A 6964-nucleotide genomic window follows, 5' to 3' on the forward strand; every position below is an offset into this window, starting at 1 on the left:
ATGGAAACATCTTGGTTGTAGGAGTTGAGGAACCAATCTGATTAGATGGAAACATCTAAAGAGTCTATTCATAAAAGCACAGAGCTCAGGTGTTAGAATTAAAAAAAAAACATAGTAATTTCGCCATATCTCGTTGAATCCTAATCCTTCTGTTTTTATTTTTTAAGTGATTTGGTGGGGCGCACGATTCAAGTTGTTGCCTTTGCTAGGGTGAAATAGGGTGATTGAGATACCAAAAAAAAAAAGACCAGACCATCAGACCAACCGGAATAAATTCAATAAAATCGACCACTGGTGCCCTTGTATATGCCAGTTGTGTTGACCTAGAGTTAGGTTTATCGACCACTGGTCCACTTGTATATGCCAGTTGTGTTGATATTAGTCAGACCAGTATCTCAGTCCATTAGGATAAATCCATCTTGGCAGAGGCCTTCAGACAGATATGGAAAACACTGTTCACTTTAAACCATCTATCTTTTCTCTTTATCCATCTTCTTAATCTTTCTATGTGATTGGTTGACTCCGGTTATGATGTAGAGAAACTATCTGAGTAGAGCTCTGTCACTTGATATGAATTTTAGTATGCTTGAGTGCAAACTTGTGTACAATAATTGGAATTTCGCATCAGGGTACTTCCTCCTGTAGTCAATAGGTATGCCAACCAAGGAGATTCTTTAGTTCCTTCCAAGGTTCTGCCTAGATAACTAGGGTATGAAGTTAAGGTTTTTGTGGGTACACCTCTGTTAAACCCACCCGAGATTATTACTCGGTCACTAGGGACACCTAGTGAGTTTGAATTTTCTTTTCTAGAATAAATTTGCTCGAGGACTAGCAAATAATAAGTTTGGGGGTATTTGATAGACACATTTTTGTGTCCGAATTGTCCTCAGTGTCTCTATTATTAGTGCTTGATTTTGTACTTATTATGGTGTTTTTATGTTTGTGTAGGTGTTTTGGGACAAATACACTTGTGTAGAAAAGTTGCTCAAAAAGTGTTATTTGGACCCCGGAAGAATTACTAAGGGGAACCTCAATTACTAAGGGGCATCCCATTCCAGGGCAGTACTAATGGAACCCCATCATAGGATAAGGGGAGGTCATCTTCAAGAATTCAAATACTGTGCTTTGGCGGGAATACTGAAACCCTAATTCTGGCAGAATTAGGGTTTGCTTTTTGGATCGGTTTTAATGAGACTTAAACCCTGAAATTGATTTAGGTTGTTCCAATGGGCTCAACAGGGATGCTAATGGAGTTCGTTTCAAACAGAATTGGATGGAATCACTGATTTGAGTGATACAGGGCAAGTATTGGGTGTTATTATCGGAATTTCTGGAAGTGATTTGGGAAGGCTTTGGTCGGAGTTTTTCATTGGATTGGGGTGTGATTATCCTGTTACGACTTAACAGAGATGGTACGTGTGTTGGAATCGATTGTGTTTGGTTAGAACGTTGAGTTTGAAGAAGCAGAGAGTCTCGGGTTTTCCTTATTCTTTCCCGAGTTCAACTGAGGATGGCACGAGTTGTTAGGTGTTCCACTTGAATTGGAAACGCGTTTAGAGCGTGTAAGATTTAAATAAGGAGAATTCTATGGCCAGAAGACGCGTAAAGAACCTAAACAGAGAAATTATTCTCATGTTATCGTCGTGAAGAATAATGAATTAATTGAAGATATTCTCGAAGATTTCATGGGCCTGTCGAGTTTAAAGAGAGCAGCTGACATCAGAGAGAGGATGAAGAGTTTGGGAGAGGAATAAAGCATCACAGAGTCGAAAAATCAAGCTGCAGAAACCTCTATTGCTGCTGCTACACGAAGAACACGAAGAACATTTGACCCACAGGCACTGTCGTTCATGGTACAGTGACATCGACACAGGAAGACAAACTTATTTGCTACAGAGTTTGCGACAGAGAGCCGTGGGTCTTAGAGCAACAGTAACAGTGACACATCCTCTGTATCGTTCTTTGGTTTGTAACAAATATAATTGGTACAAAACCCGATTTTGAATTATTTCCCCCTTTTCATCATTTGTAAACACCCTTTGAGCAATAATAATGATTTTTGAGCGTGTTTCCAACAACATGATGAGCTAGACCCCATCACTGGGACAACGGAGGAAGCAACTTTTCATGATTGTGGTAAATGAATTAATTCTTTTATTGACTTTTTGCATAGATTTAATTGCTTTATGATTTCTATTAATTATTTTTTATTTTGTTAGATGTCGCATGCTTAGTTCTAAATACTTTAGATGTGTCATGCTTTTAACTTACAAATAATATTTTACGAAATCTATTTTTGGCAAAGAACTAGAGTCACAACTTCTTTTGTTTGAGCTATATTGTCTAAAGTTAATGACTGAACCATAACAATATGAAAAGTAGTGGAATCCCGCGTCTCAGCGTCTCTTCATCTTGTGACAAATTGTATATATATTTTTCCTTATTTTCTTTATTAAGTCTTAAAACAAATTCTCAACAAATCTGAGTGAACGAATCATCTAACTACAACATCATTGAAAATCACATCAACCCAAAGTCGAAGACTTTAATAAACAAATCTGTATCACACAGAAAAGTCTACGGTAATAGATAAATCCGTCTTCCGTCTTTTGATAAATCAAGGTGAACAGGAACCAATTTATAAACCAGACTTATATTCCCGAAGAACAACCTAGTATTATCAATCACCTCACAATAATCCTAATCGACGCAGCGAAAAAGATATTGTGGAATCACAAACGATGAGACGAAGTGTTTGTGATTTCTTTTATATCTTGCCTATCGGAGATATCAATCTCAAGCCAATTATTACTATTGTACTCGTCCGATAGAAACAACAAGATCATATCACACAACTACGAGAAAGTAGTACCGATCTGGCTTCACAATCCCAATGAAGTATTTAAGTCGTTAGCCTGGTTTAGAAGAAGAAACCAAAGGTTAAAGGAGAATCGACTCTAGCTTAGCACAACTAGTATCACACAGAAGGTGTGGGGATTAGGTTTCCCAGTTGCTAGAGTTCTCCCTTATATAGTCTTTCAAATCAGGGTTTGCAATAAATGTTAGCTTGGTAACAAAGCATTCAATATTCACCCGTTAGATGAAAACCTGATTTAGATTCAAGCTAATATCTTTCAACCGTTAGATCGAAAACTAGATTGTTACACACAAATGAAATGCACGTTTCTAGGCTTGTGTAACCGTACCAAAACTTGTACATTTTTTGGTTAAACAAGAGTCAACCAAATGGTTAGCCATATGATCACTTTCATATCAACCATATTCTTCTTCACCATAACTAGATCAAGTGACTCAAATGAACTAGTTAGAGAGTTGTTCAATTGCAAGGAAATCTTATGTAACTACACAAGACACAATCAAAGCAAAAATGATTTGATTCACTCGAATCAGTTCATGAATTATATAGCCACGGTTTGCATTTTGCATTCCTTAGTTTATATAAAAATAAGTTCACAAACATCGTGTTTAGATATAACCTACTCAAGTTCGCGGACTGGGTTCGTAGACTTAAGTTCCCGGAAGGAATTCACAAACTCCAACAGAAATTCTCGGGACGAGAACTTCCGCCAGTTCGCGGACTGAGTTCGTGGACTGAGTTCGCGGACTTGGTTCACGCCACCATGTCGGTTCTCTTGATCAACAAAGTTCGCAAACTTCAGTTCAAGGAATAAGGACTTATACATATGTGTGTTTCCACAACAATGCTTATATCCTCCAATGGTCATATAATCTAAACTCTAATTTCAATCATTGGAACATTCTTAGAGGACGTTGATATTCTATAGTTGTTATTCACGAACTATTTTTCGTCAAAGTAAGCAATTTCCAAAGTGATTGAAACTTGTCATGACTTTCGTCACTAGGTAAAGATGAACTTGGTTAAAACGAAAGCTTACCAACACATATTTCGAGAAATAGATAAGCGAGATAAACTCGGCTCGAAATAGCAAATGTGTATAATCTAAGTCTATATAGCAAAACGACTTTTGTCTCAAGATAGGAGATAAATAAACTTTTGAGTGATAGATAAGTTCAAGTCTCCATATACCTTTTAATCGATGAAGATCCACCGGTTCCTTGAGTAGTCATTCGTCTTGTATGATGATTGTCATGGAGTTCTTGAGCTCAACTAAACTTTCTATCCTAATCTGAGACCTTAGTTATAGTAGACTAGAAATCAAGACTTATAGTTTTGATCACTAACATTGACAAACATACTTGAGATAGCAACACATGCGAGTTCGACCGAGCAATGCTCTAACAATTATGTCTCATAGAGAACCTATTTTTGAGAACACAGGCAGCAAATGGTTTAAACCAAAAAAAAAAAATCAAAGAGAGTAACTTTTGAAGAAAAACAAATACTTATGTAAACACGTTTGTAAGGATACTCCTGCTAAAGATGATAAGAACATAGCTTGAGAATCTAAAACACATTTACAACAAGTATACCTGAACATATCTCTCTTAACCAGGTTTTTTGTAAGAGATCATCCAACCTTGTGATTAATAGGCACAAGTATGAGCTTTTAGCTCATCAAATGAACATTGTTTTTGGTTAAACCCTGTTTTTCTGTTGCCAGGAAGAATATTGTTATGATGTGAAAAGTTATCATAAAATTTACTATCATCATAATACGACACATAGTAAGGATTCTTAAGTGAAGAAGAACGTCTAGATGGAGCTGATAGCTTGTTGATGATTTCCTTATATCCTTCAATAATCAATTTTAGATTGTCATCCATCTGTTCATATCTGCATTCTTCACTTGATGCATGATTCACATCAGTTTTAGCATTATCTCCATTACTGACAGAAGAGAGAACATGAGTTCTTCTTGAATGATATTTGTCAAGAGGTCTACAATGTTTTTGTGCATTTGAGGAATTCATTGAACTGACTTTCCTGGTGGGAAACACAGGATGTGTACTGAAACCAATTGGTTTAGACATAAAAATATCAGTTACACCTTTAAAAATTAAGTCGAAGGTGTGTTGAAGTTGAACCCACGATTTATTTTTCAACTTGGATTTCCTCTTTTGCACTATATGCCCTTTTGAATCACAAAGAAGGCACATTTTATAATCACGGGATTGATTAGAGATTGCAGACTTAACATCATTGTTTGGAGATTTTTCTCTTTCAATTGATGTGTGAATCTCCTGCTCATCAGGAGAATTAGGAATTACTTCTGAAACTGGATCTCTTTCAGTTTGAATAGAAGTAGACGGTATAACAGTCTTTTCTGAACATTTTTGAATGGAGAGTTTACTCAAAAGATGTTCAATTTCTAAGGCATCCTTTTTAAGTTTAGCCTCAAGTAAGATACGAGTTGATCGAACTTTATGTTTTTATTTAATAGAAGCCTTTTCACTGGAGTCACAGTCTGTTGCTACACTGAGAGAACATTGACATGTTTTTTTAACTGTTTGAATCTTTCAGCTTGAATTCTAACAAGGTTTAGAATTAATTTACTCTCTCTAGTTGTTTCCGCTTGAATATTAGAGTTAGATTCATCAGGATAACCCATGTCAATGTTAGTCTGTTTATTTGAACACTGGGTTCGTCTATTCCCGAGATTGAAACATCTTTCTCTTTAATAGACTTATTAGAAACAAAATCTTTATTTCTGGTGATGCGTTTATCAGAGATAACACCTTTGTCAATAGAGTCAGATCGCTACAAACACAGACTTTTGAGGTCTTAAACGTGTTTGCCTGCTCTGATACCAATTGAAAAAGCGGTGGTATAACAACCACACCCAATATTTCGATTAGCAATCTGTATTGACTAACTCCAATATACTTTCTAGAGAATCAACTAGACATTCAGACTCAATCTAGAGAAAAATATATCGAGGAGTTAATATCTCTCTAACTTGATTTGATCTTTAGTCAAGCAAATAGAAATCTACGAGTCTTTATCAAATACAAGGATAATAACTTGGATGGTACCAAAGACCAATATCCAAGTGTCAATCAATTTAAACCAATAACCAAAGGTTGGATATTCTAATTGATTGATCTTAACTCACAACCTGTGATATTTCAATTATATAACAAAATATAATGCGGAATAGTGTTAGAGCATAGCTCGGTCAACCTCGCCTGCGTTGCTATCTCAAGCATGTTTGTCAATGTCAGTGATCAAAACTATAAGTCTTGATTTCTAGCCTACATAGCTAAGTCTCGGACTAGGATAGAAAAGTGTAGTTGAGCTCAAGGACTTCATGGCGATTCATCATACAACGACTAAGATCTATACAAGGAACCGTGGAACTTCATCAACAAAAAGGTATGTGGAGACTTGAACTTATCTATCACTCAAAAGTACATCTCTTCCATATTTTACTTCTTATGAGACAAAAGTCGTATGCTATATAGACTAGATCATACACATTTAATATTTCGAGTTGAGCATTCATTGCTTATCTTTTATCTCGAAATCGTGTGTTGGTAAAGTGTTTCGCTTTGATCAAGTTTATCTTCACCTAGTGACGAAAGTCATGAAAAGTTTCAATCACTTTGAGAATTGCTCTGACGTGAATCGGTCTGTGAATAACGGCTACATAGCGTCCTCTGAGAATGTCTCAATGATTGAAATGAGAGTTTAGATTACATAACCGTGTATTCCATGAACCGAAGTTTTCGAACTTTGTTGATCAAGAGAAATCGGGAGTATTGTGGAATTGGCTTGCCAAGTCCGCGAACTGTCGGAAGTTCTCGATCGAGAATTTCTGCTGGATTTTCCAAAACTCGTTTGTGTGCTAAGTCCGCGAACTGGCGGAAGTTCTCCTCCCGAGAATTTCTGCTGAGTTTGGAAAACTCAACCGATTAACTTAAGTCCGCGAACTTGTTTGTGAACTTAAGAGGTTATGATCTAAAGATGTGCTCTGAACATGAAACATTAAATTACTAAGGAATGTTTTATGCAAACCGTGGC

Source organism: Papaver somniferum, chromosome 7 (assembly GCF_003573695.1).
Source record: "Papaver somniferum cultivar HN1 chromosome 7, ASM357369v1, whole genome shotgun sequence".
NCBI lineage: Eukaryota > Viridiplantae > Streptophyta > Magnoliopsida > Ranunculales > Papaveraceae > Papaver > Papaver somniferum.